Source organism: Poecilia mexicana, unplaced genomic scaffold (genome assembly GCF_051168715.1).
Source record: "Poecilia mexicana isolate PSO_F unplaced genomic scaffold, ASM5116871v1 scaffold_23, whole genome shotgun sequence".
In the NCBI taxonomy this organism is placed as follows: Eukaryota; Metazoa; Chordata; class Actinopteri; order Cyprinodontiformes; family Poeciliidae; genus Poecilia; species Poecilia mexicana.
This window is the reverse complement of record NW_028263392.1, coordinates 4,190,747-4,209,533: the sequence shown is the minus strand read 5'-3', so window position 1 is coordinate 4,209,533 and position 18,787 is coordinate 4,190,747. Positions and strand designations below refer to the sequence as shown.

At 37.0% G+C, this 18,787-nt stretch overlaps 1 protein-coding gene across 1 annotated transcript in view; it reads right to left on the bottom strand.

Moving 5' to 3' along the window:
- Window positions 1–14,668, bottom strand: part of sox5 (SRY-box transcription factor 5) — a 250,688-nt gene extending 236,020 nt beyond the window's left edge. Inside the window, exon 1 of the mRNA XM_088003581.1 lies at window positions 14,355–14,668. The gene's annotated coding sequence lies outside the window, so the exon portion shown is untranslated. The remainder of the gene's footprint in view (window positions 1–14,354) is intronic.
- Window positions 14,669–18,787: the final 4,119 nt, after the last annotated feature.

The following is an 18,787-nucleotide window of genomic DNA, read 5'->3' as shown; positions in this document are numbered from 1 at the left end:
AATCTAATTATATGGAAATGAAGGAAAACCAGGGGGCTCTATGCCAAGTGTCTAAACACACAAACACACACTCTTTTACTCCCTCAAAGGTGACTATTCAGAAGGGAGAAGCCTGCAGGAAAAACAGTAGCAAACGAAGGTTGCAGAAAGTAACTCATATACACCCAAAGCAAACTGTCGTATGTTGTTATCCAATTCTTAATTGTTTCCATAAGACATTGTGTGAGTCTCGTGGTCCAGGGAATTAGAAGATGTCATATTTAACCAGCTTTCTCAGGCATATAAAGTTATGAAATTGCACAGATTTCTGTAGGGAAACAACCATAAAGTACAACTGTTTAGCGTTGAACGCCTATAAGTGCTTTGTCATAGCTGCATCTTGTCAGAATTTGAGACTGAGCTTTTCTTCTAACAGTGTGGTGGAGAGTGATCATGTCACAGCGTCAGGCCTTATTTAGAAGCTATTGTTTTCTATTAGCAAATATGGACAGCAGGTTTTATGTTCTTTTCACGCTTGCAGAGAGACATTATGATTCTGCAGCTTAGTTGATTCCCAAAACTAGAATTAACAAGAGCAAATTTTTGATCAAGAGCAAAAAAAATAAATCTCTGGCATCTCTGTCCCTGTACGCCATCAAAGCTCACCATATGGATTATCTTGAAACATAGGCTACTTTAGTTTGCACTGTTTGTTCTATATAAAGCCTATAAAAAAGGATGGGTAGAGGATAGATGGTCCTTTGTAGCAGGGGTGGAAATGTGCACCTACCTCTGGCCAAATGTGGGTGAATTTATGATGTAGGTTTGTTTTAGTCACAGTGGTGGGTTTGCAATCTCAACAGGAGAACAGCACTCTATTTCTACAACTAATCTATGAGGTTGTCCTACAAATGTCTCCATCAGATGAAGAGGAACTGAGTAATTTGTGGAGAATAAGTGTTGGCAAAAACTAGCAGACTTTCACATGACAAAATGTGGCGAAAGGAGAGGTCAGAATTATAACAATCAGAAAAACAACATGAAAATGTATAACTACATAAAATTATTTGGCATTTACATTTTTGCAATTTAAATATTTGCAGAGCTTCACTTTTTCCACATTTTGTTTTTATGTTACAGTTCAAGTCCAATTTTTTTAATTTTTCTTTTCTTCAAAATTCTACACAAAAATACCCCATTATAAATATTCTGGAAAAAGTTTGAGATTTTTGCTAATTACTCAGTGGAAACAGCTCAATGTTTACTTTCAATGCAAAGTCTGAATATTTGTGTAAATGTGATTTCTTGGCTCTGTGTGTCTCAATTCCCAAATCCAAAAGCACCGCCTCCAAAGAATACACGAGGAAAATGATGGGTAAAAAGATCTATGAGCCAGCAGGAGGTGTAAGACATGACATGCTCTTTCTTCCTCTGGTATGAGGGAGAAATGAGCAAAGATCAGCACAGTTCAGACATGTCTGCTAGTTTTGTCTTCAGATGTCTTACACCTCTGAACTGTGCTGATCTTTATAAATAACTGTGTTGATCTCAATAAATAAATAAATAAGCAAAAATAAAAATCTCACTTTTTAATCACATTTTCATAACTGGGTATTTCTGTGTAAAATTTTTATGAAATAGATTAAGTAAATACAATTTTGAAGAAAGCTGTGACTTAAAATGTGAAAAAAGTGTAGCACTGAGTACTTTCTGGATGCACCAATTATCTATCACTAGAAGAAACTGATATGCAATGGTTGAACTAGTGTTTATGGGTACAAGATAAAGTAGAAATGGCAGTATGTGGGTGTAAGTTAATGGCAATGGACCTTACCAAGCTCCGCCCAGAAACGCCCCCTAAAACCCCACGTGGCTGCATGTCTCACAAACAAAGCCTCGCGGAGCTTAGTTTCTATGTAAACATGGCGTCTTTCACTTCGATTGACTCTCTGCAGAGTATTTCTGAGTTGATTAGTGTAGCATTTCTGCCGGATTTTCAAAAAATATCAGCCACGACAATGGACAGGGAACCAACAGGTTCATGTCAACTTTTTTGGACGACGTAAAGATGTTTGAGCCACGCGATGCCTCCAAAATTGTGCGCGTCACAGCTAAATGCTACCGGTCGATGAGGAAAACAGCAGATCCTCACACCCTCAGCATAAATATAGCTATGGACAAGATCACTGATGCCTGTTGTTCTTGCAAGGCTGGGTAAGTCGGGCATTCATGGTTTTGAGGGTTACTTTTGAAATCAGTGATTTCTGTTGTTGGCAAACAACAACAGAACAGGATGAGTGTGCCTAGGCCTGACACACTGTACTCGGTGCTAGCGTGGCTAACACGATTACAATTTAGTAAAAAAGCCTTTTCAGGTAAAATAAAATCTTTAATGCATGTCAGATACGGCACACATTCCATATTGATCTGTTCAGCTAACGTAAGACTGTGTAACAGACAGGCTTCAAGGTGTAGAAGTATCGGTACTGCCATTATGCTGTACTTAGCTAAAAGGTTTTCATAATGGATGTGTTAATTATTTACTTTCTTTTTGTCATTCACTAAACACAAAGAAAGCAAAAGCAATAATACTTACACCAGCACACACTCATTTGTTCTTATTGATCCTACGACGGCTGAGCTGCAAATGTGGTTGTGCACAAGCTTTGATCCAAGCAAGGCTTTCCGTTTCAGATTTTGGAAATCTGTGAATTTTAGTTCCACAAATACGATCAGGATACCTGACATCGCCTATACAGATACCCCACTGACAGTGGAGAACCATTCTTTTTCGAGTCCTGACGCAAAAACTTTCTGCCGGTCTGCTAGTCCACAATGTACATTAGCATGTGTTTACTACTGTGGCTTGTGTTTGTGAGACGGTCACGCACGTGGTAGCTGCGCTGTGACGTGAAATGGGCATTAGCCAATGAAACGCAGCCCCTATGGTAAGGTCCATAGAATGGTTGTCATATAAAGCTAATTGTCACGTGGGTTTGCTTACACCATAAATCTCCTCTTAATGGTTGGGTCAACGAGATATTTCTCCATGGCGAGTTCCTATTTTACTAAAAAAAAATCCTACTTTTGAAAGATCTAAAGTTAACTCTAAAGTTACCTAACCTAACCTAACTAAGCCACAAATCTCACCTCCTTGTAAATCACTCATAATACGTGAACATAAACAAGATGGAAGAGATCAGGATTGAGAAAAGTAATGTGACAGCTGTCAGTGAATCATATTTCAGCTCAAGTACACAAAACCAAATATACACACACACACACGTCAATTAGAGCCATGCAGAGCTGAGCCGTAGTGAACTGATTGGGTCACATCTTTACCCCCTGCAGCCACTGTCAGCAACAGACCAAATATGAAGTGGCCATCACCTGACAGACAGAGACAGGCACAAACATACACAAATCACACTAAAGTATGCACCGGATGGTCGGGAATATCAAGACTAAATCAATAAAAAAAACACAAACAGCTGCTACCTCAACTAAAACTAATCTAATTAGGAGACTGAATACTTGACTCAATTAATATAAATCTAATCTCCTACATTGAGTTCTTGTAAATGTAGGAGAACTCAGAAATACTTTTCCAGTGGTTTGTAGAAAATATTTTTGCAGAGAATCTGAAAGCAATGTAGAGCAAATACAGTGGGATTCCAGCTCGCGATGCCCTGTCAGACATTTATTCTGTCTTCTGCCATTCTCCTGAGAACAAATAATCCACTTAACCTGGCAAAAGATTAAGCCTTTAACCTGAAAGAACACGCCACATTGTAATGTGTAAATGGCAAGCAGTCAGGTGTACTGGATGATATAGTCATACACAACACCCTTCACCTGACTGCATCTATTTCTGGTGACATCATTTATTTAAACACTGACACCATGCTTTCTACACTTCTATTTTAAAGAAGTTTTATTTTTGGACAAGGTCTGAGGCATGAAGGTTAAAATATATGTATTTTTAAGCTTTTAAATATCCATCTGACCCATTTGCTTTTCAGAGTGGAGTACTTGTGAAACACCAACAACAAAAACAGGGAATTAGGTGCACAAGTTTGAATTTATTGGAGATTCAGTTATTTTGTGTAGAAAGTTTCAATCGTCTAGTTTTAGATTTGAGTTGAAGTTGTTGTAGGTGGTTTCTCTTGGTTGATTTCACTTGGTACAAAGCATCAGTACCACTGGTAGCAAAACAGACCCTCAATAAGATACTGCCACTTCCGTGCTTGGCAAAGTGTTTTTAGGTTGAAACAACCCTCTCTACTCCTTCAAACCTATTTTTAGTATTTGAGAGAAAATATGTCAAATGTTGTCCTGTCTGACATCAAGATGGCAATTTTAGAAGAATAAGATGCTTTCAAGGGCAGTAACGTCTCTGTTTACGGTGGAGGAGTACATTTTACTTCAGTGAATCATAGCACTACTCCAGCTACTCATAGGTCATGATAATCTTAATCCTTTGTGTTTTCTATGATGTCAATGCTCTTTGCTCAGGGCAGTTTGGGTAAGTTGGTTGAAACTATGAACAACAGAACAGTGATCGAAGACACACCATCATGTTTACTGAAAACCTAAATGACAGGAAATAAAGCTGCACATCAAGGAGTAGCTTTTAAATGACAAAAATGGGACGAAAAGTCTACAGCACACGAGGAAACACTGGAACCAGGATGAGGGCAAGAGAAGCATCCATCATGCCAGGGATCAAGCAGACATCCAAAGATGGATCCAGCAGCAGTTCTAAGAAGCCCAGAAGAACCTTGACAAACACGACACTCCTTTTGAAATGGAAAAAGCAGTCCATCTATCCAAATGGACAGTGACTAAAGCATTAGTTTTGAAAATCTTCATACGCTAAAATGGAGTGACCCCTGCAGTTTTCAAGCAGTTTATATGCTAGGTCATGCTGGACCTCACTATCAGAACACCACAAAATAAGAGACCAAAACACAAAAGAGCACAAAGAATCACATGAAAAATTAAAAGGTTCTGGGGGTTAACAGAAAAGAAGAGTCATGCAAACAATACAACAAAAGACATGGTGAGTTTAAGGGAAACCAAGCGATGGATGGTGATAAATAGTGTGCTTGCATGTGCGTATTCATTATAAGAGGTTTCTGATTGTTTTGGCGTCCTATCAGGTGGCATCAAACCCATGTGCGATGTGGAAGGAGAACTACAAAGTGGATCCTGGGGCCTGCAGAAAGAAGCCTTTTTGATCACACTAATTAAAAGCCATTTTGTTTAAAACAAACAGACACAAGTCTAATTGGCTCTTTTCCATAAGAAAGGGAAGGATGTTGAAAGTGGAAGAAGGGAGGAAGTGTGCGTGTGTGCGTGTGTCGGCGTGTTAATCAGATCAGATCAATGTAAGCTTGAAAGCACACACACACACATTTTACTATGTGACATGCCACTGGGAATTGTTGGGAGTACAGAGTGTAAGTCTAAGCAGATCACAGGTGACAACTGTGAACAAAGAACACAGACAAACATTGTCTGTACTCTTCTGTTTATGACCGAAAAGTCCACTAAAACTCAAACAACTTGAAATGGAAAATGTATTAAAAATGAACTAATGAAATCAGACAATGCTCTTGAATTGTGGTCCAACAGAATCTTTTTACAAAACAAACTAATAAAACAAGTCTGGACAGAAATGGTGGTGCCTGTAACTTATTTTGCTGTGCAACCTTTTGAGGCAATCGCTGCAATCAGAGAGTTCCTTTAACTGCAGGAGAAACTGTCTTCTCCACTGTCTCTCTGCAGGATTCAAACTTCCCCTCCTTCATTTCCTGCAGTAACCACTCAGAAAAACTTCAGCACTGCAGACCAGATTTCAAGACTTCATTACATTTCTCAAATATGTGCAAATTAGAAACATGGGTCTGTGCTCATTTTAAAAAAATATCTTCATTTGGATATTAGAGTAGGAGAGCCTCAGATCAGGTCTCTGTTCATTTATGCAAGTCTATAGCAGTCAAGTGAGAAGCTTTTGTGGAATTGCTTATTGCATCCAATTACAAAATCGTGCTTAACACCAGTAGTAAGTTCATAGTAATGGTTATTGCTCTTTATTTGCTAAGGAGAATAAAATAACTCAAATTGAATGTTGTTTGGAAGAATTGAGTCACTGGATTATTATCGTCTATGTCAATGACTACATAAAACCATATAGCTGTGTGATGGAGACCAGGGGTTCCATCCCATATTGATAATTGATATGTTATTTATTTACAGTCTAAATGTGTTTTGTGTCAGTTCTCTATTTCAGTTACATTGTGACACTTAGTGAACATTCTTTTTGGGTAGGGAGACTGGTCATCCTTCCTGTTCAGAGAATGTGGGGGAAAGTGTCAGTTTGTTTCTGATTTAGATTGGTTCAATTTGAGTTAATTGTTTGAGTAAGTGCCTTTCTGGGTGTGTCTCAGCAAGGTGGAAACAGAAAAGGAGACAAATGCTCCTGGAGCATACCATCTTCCATTAAGAGGAGTAATACTCTGAGGATTTATATTTAGTTATATTTACTTTTGATTGACCTTAGATTAGTTTAGTTTTAATAATTTGCATGCATGTAAATATTTGTTAGATCATTTATTGTTTGCTAGGTTTGTGTAAGTAGTGTTTGTTTCTTGTTTGTCTTTTTTTTGATCACCCCTTTACCTGGTTAAGTGTTGGAACTTGCCTCCGGTATGAATGTCAGCTTCTTTGCTTCACTGTGTGAAGGGTGTCGGTGTAATGGTGACCTGGAGCTCCCAAATAAACCCACCTCAACTACATTTTGTTGCCTCACTTCCTTCCTGAATGCAGTGCCTCCGCCGGTCAAAGTGACAAGCTGACTTTTGTCTAAAAAAGTAATCAAACCGTATGCTGGACTACGTATTTGACAGAACTGATTATGGGAATTAAAAGAACATTTGGCCTAAATATTTTTAGCTAGCAGTGAGTGAGCTCAGGATTCCTCAGAAACATGAGGAACAATGATAACAAAATAATCTGGGTTCTTTGAATTATTTATTTCTGACTACTTAAAGAACTCTGAAACACAGCATTACAGGGACTATTTGCAAGTAGATTTAAACAATCCCTGGTTGTGGATCGTTAAAGCCAAAATTGAACATGCTAAAAATATTTAACAAAAATTTTAAATGGTCAAATCTGACTTAGCCGCAATAACATCACATTAAACACGCAAATACATACGCCTGGAACTTAACAGGGACCACATTGTCTTGTTCCATCTTGGTCATCTGTGCTTATTTTGTTGAGTTCATACAGTCTCACTAAAACAGCCAAGAGTTGCACTGTCTACCAAAGATTTACCACTGCTAAAATATGCATTTAGAAGATGTCACAAACAATTATAAGCTTTCAACACTCCAGATGCTGTCTCTCCGATAAAAAAAACAACTATTCATAAACACTTGTAAAATGTCACACTTGATGGAACAGAACAACAAATCCAACGCACACAAAAGACATCTTTTCTTTACACACAAATTACAAAACATTCACATTCTCTCTCAGTTGAGCTCGTAACAATAAGAGATGCAGACTGCTTGGATGAGGTAACATAGCCAATTTTAACAATCCACGCAATACAATACATTAGATCACTGCGTCTTTGTATAACTACAAGGGAAAATTGAACTTATCTATATGATAATGGGGCTGCTCATAGCTCAATACGACAAGAGGCGCGAGGCAACACAATGCAACAGCGCCTGCAGACTGTGATCTGAGCTGTAATCTGTACTGACAAAAACAAGAGTGAGTAAAGAGAGAAAAGATGTGGGAGACAGCTTTTTATGCAACACCATTTGAATTTGGACAGACTGACAACAAAGCTGTCGACAGGTTCAGACAACAACCTTTTGTTCGGCAGATTATCACTGGAAGAATTCAGAGTGCTGAAAAAGAAATGAAACTCAAGAAAATAAAAAAAAATGATACAGGAAGTTATGGCAGCCCTAACGAGCTGCTGATTGGTGAAATCTGAGTATGCACCTGGAAAACAATAGACGAGCTGTAAGTTCTGAGGTTTTAAAATATAGAAATTATTTCAAAACATCTAAAAAAAAAAAAAAGTAGTCTAAAAACAGTGTTAGACAGGTGATGCTTTTTAAATGAGAAATTTTCACATGAAATTCGTCTGAAAAATGTTCATATCATAACTTAAAAATGTATTTAAAAATTCATTATTCTTAATCATGTGCAAGACAGACAAGACAGTTGGCTCACTATTAATTTTACAAATGCGGATGGTTCGCAAAAACAAAGTTTGCATGAATTTTTTATATTAAAAACACTTGCAAAGAATCATTTGCTTCAACATATTTAAGAGAAGAAATATTCGATCTACAGCAATGGTTTCTAACCCATTTGGGTTCCAAGTTAGGGAGTTTGAGGTCTTGAAATAAAATGACCTAAAATCACATTTGTATTGCAAATGGTACAACAGATATTGAGGACTGAACAACTTTTACTTTTGTTCAGGATTTGGAGGAAAAATGTAAAGTGTGAAAGAAGTTGTTTTGTTTTTTTGTTTTTTTTCTTAGATTAGATTGGAGCAAGCTAAGAAAACTGATGCTGATAAAAATGCCTTAACTGTATATTAAAAGAATTTTATTTCTTACCATTGATTCTTTGTTTTGTTTGTCAAATGTGAAATGCAAAATAAATAAATAAATAAATAAATAAATACATAAATAAATAAATAAATAAATAAATGGCATGAAGAGATTGTCTTTGCATATGACAATCCATGATAGAGTAATAAAAGGTTTCAGGGGAGGTTCAGTGGAAAAAGACATGAGGGAGACCAACAATTTAAAGAGAAGGCTAGATACACATCCTGCACCTCCAGGTTTTCCTCCTGGGAGGGATGGAGCGATGGAGGGAGCGATGGAGGGATGGGTTTTCTCATGAAAACAGGAAGTTAAATTCCTGGTCAGTAATTTTGCTCCTCAGAAACACCCCTTGTTTAGATGGGACCTTTAAACTACACCCTGCATCTCTGTGGTAGATGAGCTCCAAGTATGAGTAGAACTTGTTTTTATGCAAGTAGAAGTAAAAACCTTCATCCAAAAAAAGTTACACAAGAATAAAAAAGTATTTAGTAAAAGGCTAGATAGTCCTGTTCAATTTGATAGAATTGTGTAATAATACCAACATAATCTAAAATGTACATGTTCGGTTATACTTTAAGTTATAAAGTAAGTAAAACTAAATTATATTTCAGGCAGAAAAAAAAAACATTCCCAAATCTCAATATTTTTGGTTTCAAAAATATAAAATTTTTGAAACCAATATATTTGGCGACAATATCTACTTTTTACTGTATGTTCACTTGCCCTCCAATGGCACAACAGACTCAGCAGATAAAAAAAACCATTAGAACCACAAAGCTGGATTACAAATCAGAAGTCTGACCAAACATAGACACACATATTTTTGTCTTACGTCCTTTAATCAGTGAAGTTACTCACAGCACTGAGTAAATATAACTAGTCACTACCCAAACCTCCGTTTGTGTTAAATAATTATAATTGGTTCGCTATGTCACATAAATCTGATTTCCAATACAGTTTTAAACTAAATCTCCCCTGGCACATTTGATGACACTCCTGCCAATCCCTTTATAAATAGATTTTTTTTCATTTAGCTAATTTAATGAGGGTTTCTAGAAACTTTTAATTAGAAATTCTTGACTTTGTTTCTCTCGTGTATAAATATGTGACTTAAGGCTCCATTTATTTTAGGAACTGTCATCTAAGCTGCATGAAGAATCATATATATTGCCATTATGCCCAACAAGCTAAAGGGTAAAAACTCAATGTTAAAGGAGTGCAGCAGTAAGTAACATCTTGGGTTGAACTTCCTTATAGTGACAACTTCATGCCATCTACAAGTCCACAGGTTATTTAGAAGCATTGCAAGAAAAAAGGAGTTTGCTAAACTCTAATTGAACTTTAAGTGGAAACATGGGCATTTGTTGAATGAGACTAAGATTGAGCTTTTCTGCAACAAACACTCCAGGGGGACTCGACATGGAAATAAAAGAGGACGATATGAAGCAGCATTTCATGTCCATCATGAAAAAGGTTTGAGGATCTGTAATGTGGTGGCCCTGTTTTCCTTTCAAGAACCCAGGGAATCTTCAGTGTGTGTGGCATCATTAAGTCTGTGAAATCTGGGACAGATAAAAAAAAAAAGAAAAAAAATACAATGAACTCAAAATAAAATTACTAAAAATTAATCATCATTGGGTATTTCAGCTGGACAATGACCCAAATTTAAGTCAAAACTCAAAAACAAAGTGGTTTACCAGACAGAAATTAACTTTTTTCAGTGATCTACTTTACCTCCAGATCCAAATTCAATAAAAAATAAACACACACACACACAGACGCGCGCGCGCAAGATGAGGATAACACAGAACCCAGGGGGCACTGAATGAGCTAAAGAAACTGAAAAGAGAAAAGGTCAGAGAGCTTTTTTTGTTTACTCTAACCTTGTAAAATATTACAGGAAAAAGGGTAAATGTTGTCCTGTTGATCATAAAAAGAATTTAAGGATTTTTATTCGTCTTTGCCAGGGTGCCAACAAATGTGTCCAATGTTTACCTACCTCGTAATCTGGTGTGAAGACGTCAGTAAGGTCCAGACCAGTTCAAAGTTGTTCCTTACTGGAACAGAGGGCGATTATTGTGATACTAAAGATAAAAAGAGTAGTGTGTGTATCATTTATTTTGCGGCACGAAACCTAAAATAGACACCAGAATAGTAGTAAACAAGTAAAGCCTATCCAGTTGACACTAATTTGCTCATCTCAGAATAAATCCTTGGATCTTAACCTTTACTCATGACCTGCATGTCAAATGTCAAAATATTACAGAAAAAATGAACCAGAGAAATCACAAAGGAATTACAGTTGCTTTTAGCCCTCATGATATATTATTAATCCAATTTTGCATCGACCCTTGAATTTTTTTTTTTTTTTTTAGGTTGGGGGGGTGCAAAAAAAAATCACATTGAGCAAATTAATGAGGTAAACGTAATGATCTGAGATGATCAAAGGATATCAGTGTTGGGCAAAGTACAGCCACCAATTAGTAAAACAAGCACAGGAAAGGGACTAAAATATGCACCAACGTGCTTGATGAAAAGACAGGGTCAGAGAGAATGGACTAATTTCACAAATGAAACGAAGTGAACCAAGACAGGCTCTTGGATGTGTGGGTGTGTGTGTGTGTGTATAAAGTGGAGGTGGGGTCTGTATGCGGGTCATGTTTGGATTCCCCCTGAGTGTATGAGCATAGAGAGTGTTAGAGGTCCCACAAGAGCAGCAGGAGAGGAGCTGGCTTTACTTTGATAACAATAATAAGGTATTTTTTCTCTCCTTACTGTCTCCTTTTTTTATCCTGCTTTGGCACAACTAGCACTGCTGTAGTCGTTTGATCCATGAAAGATGCTTGTTATGTCTTTTTTTTTTTTTTTTTTTGAAGAGTTTGATGCACAAAGAAACATTAGAAGGGGGAAAAAAGTTTAGAAATAGGCAGCCTCTGTCCAACTTGGACTTGGGTTCATTAAGAAAGCCTCTGGGGGAGTACCCCTTTCTTTTTGTTATTTTATTTTTGCTGTTTTTCCTGGGGGGGTTTCTAACCCTACAGGAGAAAAAGCTATGTGACTCCAGTGATTGATTGCAGTTATTATAAAAAATAATATCCAAGCATTCAAGCAGATAGTCTTGCATTTAAAACAAAAAAGGAACAAAAGGGACCCTTTATAAACAAAAAAATGCCTATTATCTGACTTAAACTTTGACATGCAATAAAACTAGATCAAATCTTTCAGTAGCAATCATCCTGTATCAGCTGCAATGTGAATAGCTAAGTACACTTTTTCAGGCTTTCTTTGACTTTCTATTAGGCAGAGTTGTTAACGTAATCTATTTGATGAACAGTGTTATGTTTTTGGTAAGTTTAGAACATGTATGATACAAAATAAGGCAAAATGAGCATCAGTAACTGAGCTCATTCTGAAAATCAGAAAAAGATACCACCTCAAAAATCAATGGATGAGTCAAAGAAACAGAAATGATAAATAGACAAGAGGACTATGGTGATTAAAAAACAGGAACATTTCTCCAAATATAAAACATAGCTTGTGTTCTATCATAGCGGCACGTTTAGAAAGCCAAAACAGAAGGTAAACAAGTATGCTTACTTCAAACAGAAACCACTCCAAATTTCCTGAAACAAATTAAGCACTCCTACTTTCAGAGTAGTTTTAGAGTGAGAAAAAAAATGAATTAGTAGTTCTGCTGGAATTTAACATAAAAAGAATGACAGAAAAAGGACAAAACATAAAAAAAGGTAAATAAAACCCTGAAGGTTCTGAATAGCTGTGCTTCAACATGAGAGAATAAAAAAAATCTACCAATTTGCCTTCATATGTGGGAATTAAGCTAACTATCTGAGCATAGGTGTGTAACACACAACTCCAAAGTACTGAGAAATACTTCACTTAATTTTTTGTGGCGCTAGAGAAGTGATCCCATCTCTACACAGATGTTATTTTGTCTTAAGTCACAAGTATACTTGAGCAACAAAAGAGGGAAAAGCTCAACGTTGCGAGACTTGTTTACAGCCATCTGCCTTGTAAAAGATCAACGACCTGTTAAAGCACCGACACTCAAACCTAAAGATTTCTCACCTAATCCCTCTCTGGTGTACATAACATCTACATAGACTTGAATAAATCTGTTTGTGTTGTAAGGGGAGCACACCTCATCAGAAGCATTGTGAGCGAAAACATTGAGAGACTGACAGATGTCTCTCTCCGTCTTACTCTTACCTGCGTCTAACAATGTCTCTCGCTCTGTGAGCCTTAGGACATCCAGACGCTCACACACAATCATGTGACAAACAGGCCTTGTTTGTGTGTATTTGTCAGTGCGCAGTGCATGTTCGTGTTTTCATCACTGTCTAAAAGAGAGCGGAAACCAATCCCTGATCCTAGCGACTGATAACATCCACCGCTGCCAAGCTCCCACAATAACAAATGGTGGGCAGCTGCCACTGATACTGTACAACTGTAAATAGGAGACGCACTTCACATTCGGAGCAGATACAGCACCGATCAGGACGATCACAACTGGCTCCTCCAGTAAAACAGTAAGAAAATCTGGACATAGAAATGGTTTTGAATATTCAGTCTTCTCAGTGCAGAAGGCTAGATATACAATTAGAAGCTTTTTGTCTGTACTATAAAAGCCAAAGTTAGATTTTATTTTTAAAGGGGAAATATTTTGTTTTTTTGTAGAGCAACTCATTTATTTCGGGTAGCACAAGTTTTGTTAAACCAGAGAAATTGGTCCAAACTTTGTCAAAGTTTGTTTCAGACCAAGTGGATGAATCATGGAGCAGAGTACAGACAAAATCACATCCTCCCCACTGTGGTGCTGAGAAACCGACGGGTTAGAGGCTCTATTGCATACCATTAACTTATTATTTAAGTCTACATAACAGATTAAAACTAACACATTACTGGCATTGCATTAGCATCTCTTTCATGTAAGCAAACTAAAAATGTGGGAAAAACCTTTCATCTAGATCACCCATCCTTTGGTTTTGAACTTAGTGGCTTACACAGATGTCTGCATATGAAGACACATTTCTTATTACAATAATACATTTTCCTGCCTATTTGTCATGGCCTGATAAAACAGTTATAATTATATATTTACGGTATAAAATATGCGAAATAACCCCCCCAAATCTCTAATAGTTCTGTAAAACAAATTCATTCTGAAACTTTGAGGTACTGAAAGACAAAGTGTAGCAAACACACAAAAGCAAATAAATGTAAATAATTTTTAAAATGCAATAAAAAAAATTAAAAAAATCAAAGGTCTTTGACTATATGTCAAAGATTTTCTATCAGGAAAAACTCCTTTTTACCACTTCATCATCCCCTCTCACTCCCGCTTTCACAGAGCCAGAGTGCTGATTGGTGGAAAGAGCTTTTCCTTGATCCAACTCTCAAGTCCCAACAGGCTGTAAAACATACAACAGGAGGACCAGCAGCAGCTTCCTCACACTGTCCTACTCTTACAGCTATTCTCTCTGCCGTAGCCACAGCAGTTGTCACAGCAGCAGTCACGGCAGCGGCAGCAAAAGAAGCAGCAGAGAGGAGCCAGTGCATGAGGGAAAGCAAAAACAATGAAAATAAAAAATAAAAAAAGAAGGGGTGCTCGGTCACGAATGGACCCTCAGCTGTATGCTCTATGCTTCGGAGAGCCTTCACAACTTCAGAATTAAGAGAGGCATCTGAGCATCTGGGGTGACTTACCGGTGAAGGAGTCCCTCTCTTGGAGTCTGTCTCAGCTGGTCTCTCACAGGGGAAAGGCGGAGGGGTGATGGAGGTCGGGGAGGCTGCCGCCGCTGCTGGTGATGGTGGTTTGGGTGCTCACATTGATTTGTGTCACTTCTCCGCTGCTCTGTCGCCACTCCACCTTTTTCCCACTCTCTCTCCCTTCACTTCACATCACACACACATTTATGCACACACCCAAAACACAAACAAACACACACACACACAACACACACACGTACAAAGATTTGGGCATATTACAGAAAGCTTCTGTTCGCAGATCAGGTACTTTCGTCATGAATAACAGCCACCAAAAAGAAGCGGAAAGACATTTAAAGATTTTCTTTAAAATGCTTCATTTTGATTTGCATCAGAAGATGTCACAGTTAAATGCAGAATTAGACTGAAAAGCTGAAAAACACCTTTTTAGCAAACATGGCTGAAACAATGAAGCTAACAACTGAAAATAGTATTTGTTTTATTACTACAAGATGCAAAGACTTGCAAAAATGTATCGCCCAATAAGCAAGGCAGTTTGAGAAAGATAAGTTGTTGGTATTGATGGGGGTTTTATCACTAAACAGCTAGACAATGGATACTTTGAAACTTATTACCAGCTCACGCCTACCTACACTTAACTTTCTATTAAGCTTTTACTTGTTTGCAATTTAAAACAAAAAATAGTTCACTTTATGTATAATGCACACACATGTACATTATACAAGTTCCGCTTTTTGAAATTAGTGACAAAGTATACAGAATTTTTTAATGATATTCTAAATGTCTGAGCTGGACTTGTTAATGCCAATAACAAATCAATCGTACTGATTTGATATCGTTTCAAAAGATGATTTAGTTTAAGACTGTGTTTTCTTATAAGGATTAGATTTCATTAAGTTTCAGCATTTCAAAAGTGGTCAGTATAGAAGTGACTGGAGATGGAGGTGAAAACTTATTTGTCAAAACCGATGTATAAAACCTAAAATTATTTGGAAAAAAAAAAAAAGAGGCCTTAGTCTTCAACGCGGCTGTCGCAGGTTCAATTCCCGGCCTGGCGACATTTGCTGCATGTCTTTCCCCATCTCTCATTACCAACTGTCCTGACAATTAACTATCAAATAAAGGCCACTAAAGCCAATAAAACCTTTAAAAAAAGAAGTGTTAATTTAAGGGGCATTATTATGCATTTACCAGGCACATATCAAGTAACTATGTTACCTTCAGTTATAAAAATGCTGCATATGTCAAATATGACCTAAAAAAATGTGACTTCATATTTTAATGCTGTGAAATTGGGCCTCTGTCTTTTTAAGAAACTCCTGTTATTTCTGCCACCTTCTGGAAGTCATCACATCACTCGTCTTGTTAACCCTTTAGCAACATTTTTTTTTTACCAGCGTTTCACTGAGAAGGAGCTTGTATAACGAGTTTAGCTGATTATACCAGGTGTTTGCTAATTGCTCCTGGCTAGTCTGAAGGAGCTGAGTGGGGAGCAGGGAGATTTACATAACACTGTCCCTTATCATAGACACTCTAGTGTATGATTTTCCCTAGCTGCTTAATGGAGTTATAATGTCCTTAAAATACATCGGTGTAGAAGCGCCAGTGATGAAGAAAGACATCTTGACAGGAACCCCAGCTCCACAACACCAATTTTAAATGTTACATGGTTACTAACTTGTTAGTCTCTAGAGACAAGTATGGCAAAAGATGCAATCTTTTGAGTAAAGCACCCTTGAAATAAATTAATTAAATTTGTTTTTCAGTATATGTTCTTGTTAAACTCAGGTTATTAAAATTGTGAATAGTGACTGCAAAAGCAATTTAAGCAAAGCAAATTTAAACAAACAATCAATATAAGACAGAAATAAATATGTCTAAGGGAAACGAATATGAAAAATAAACAGCTGGAATGGCATAGCAGCGTTGAACAATTGTGAAATTTGTGGTATTTCTGTAGTTACATTTTTGTTATGGCAATTTTTCCTCTATATTAGGGTTCAGCTGTAAACCCCTTCTTACCTTCGCTGTGGACACACTGACACTGTACATGAGGGACTGACAGCCAGACAGCTGAATGGCAGGTGGACAGCAAGGGAGGAAGTCTAAATATGATGCTACCACAGAATAGAAACAGTACTTACACTTTGTAAAAATATATTTAGTCACTTAAAACCGAGAATGGGGGCATGTTTTCTCATTTATAGGTAAACTACGTTGGCTGTTTCGACTCCTCTTTGCCTCTCGAGTGAGCAGGTTTGGGAAAGATTTGTTAATTTAAAACATAGCTAAATAAAAACATAAAAGGTGTGTGTAGCTTCTTATAAACTTGTTTAGGCAGAAAACGCTCACCTTTTGGATCCGAAAAAGCGTTTTAAAAAAGGATTTCCAAAGTCATTTTCCACTACGAGCAGGAGCTCGTGCCAAAACAGGTGCTAATTAATTAATGTTGCATTCCAGTTGTACTCGAAAATGGGAAATTCCAAAATCCCAGTCGGATGAATCAACTGGAATGCCCTCCGAAGCCAATGTTCTCCTACTGGGAAACTGAGATCAATGACTGGTATCCCCCATTTAGGATTTATATGGCCGACTTCACGTTTCAATTTGGCCGCTCCTCGCTTCAACAGAAGCATAATGTGGCGGAAACATGTTTATTTTACAAAACATACAAGTAAGAATCTGCCTGAGAACAATGTTACGTGTAGCCCCTGCAGATATAAACAGGACAAATTAAAAGTGATGGAAAGTAAAGCTTACAAATATATTTTGTCAGCACTCAGTAGTATTACAAACACCACTGGCGTCGCCACGTTGAAATTCCGACATGACACCTAGCTCCGAGTTACTTCTTCCCTGTAACTGGAACGCAGCACAACTCACCAGTAGTGGGCTTTCTCATTGGCTGACTTAACTGCTCAACGTCAAATCTGTTGCAAGTGGACCAATCGCGACGCAGTGTTTTTCATTTACAGAATTACTGTTGTCCATTTTAAAGAATCTATAAATGTACACATAATTTCACATCAGGCAATTTATGTCTAAATACATTTAATGTTAGTCAAGGTTGTCAGTGACAGCTTGTGTAAAGAAATGGATGATGAATGTTAATTTTGCATAGAAAAAGAGACACCATCTTTAAAAAAAAGACAAACCAGATGGAAGCCTGGAAATATTATCTGCGTCTTCACTGCAATTTCAAAATCTGATGACTCATGAAATGTCCAAACCCCTGACTCACTTTCAGCTTCCTTCCACATTAAATCTTTAATTAATAGAGAGAGCCTCTATTATTATGAACCCAAGTTATAAGTCAGTTTTTCCCAGTTATATTCAAGAAATTAAAGTCTGTCATAAAACCAATCCTCCAAGTTAAGTTGAACTTCTGGAATGCCATTTAAATGCCCAAACAAGAGTTCAGTAACAGAGTCTGCAAGCTGGAGCCATTAATTTACACAACAGTAACTCCTCAAATCAATTAACTAGAAAACAATTTTGACATCAAATTAAGTGTATGCAGAGGCATGTACTTTAGGAACCAATATTTCAAGATCTTATAATAGCCATCATTAGAACATGATGGACATTGACCTTAATCCTATGACCTCTTCTTTAACCTAATCCTAAAACTAAATTGGAAAGTTCACCCAGAAAATTCAATTGTGAAATGACGTACAATTAATTTTTGCCAGAGATTACTAATCTCTGTGTGGAAAATTAAACCTATTGCAAATACAAATCTGACAACAACAAAAAAAGGGGGCGGGGGGGAAACTAATAATTCTCTCCAAAACATAAAAGCCTTTTTAGATTAATTGAGATCCTGGCATTGGCATTTTAAATTTTACAACTAACAAACAAGGCAGATTCAACCCAACCTACTAAACTAATTTACATTTCTTGGAGTCTTTAGTTAACTAATTATTTGCAAATAATTTCATTTATTTACTGCTCCTTAACTGATTTATTTAAGTGGGAACTCAATTTAATTAGAACAGTTTTTCTTTCTTTTTTTCTTTTTTCTTTTTTTAATAGGGCCAATTCACTACATAATGACCGTCCTCCTACAAAACCATAATATTTCGATATTTAATTTCAAAAGATAAAGAAACATCTTTGTCTGTTCCAGACTGTAGCTAAAGAGTTTCTTTAAACTAACAGTATTTCTGTGATTCTTGAAGCCAAAACACTTTTTGTTTTATGGTCTTTAAAACACATCAAATTTAAAAAGATTGCATGTGATGCCTTGTGTGGTGAATTCCAGATTTTAAATTGTGCATGCTTAGTTATGATGTATCCATAATATGATTCTCTAATTTCTAATCAAGCAGAAAGTTATACCAGTCTGGCCTAATAATAAGAACCTGTTGACCGCCAATTTGAAGCTATTGTGTAGGTTTTGTACCACAGCA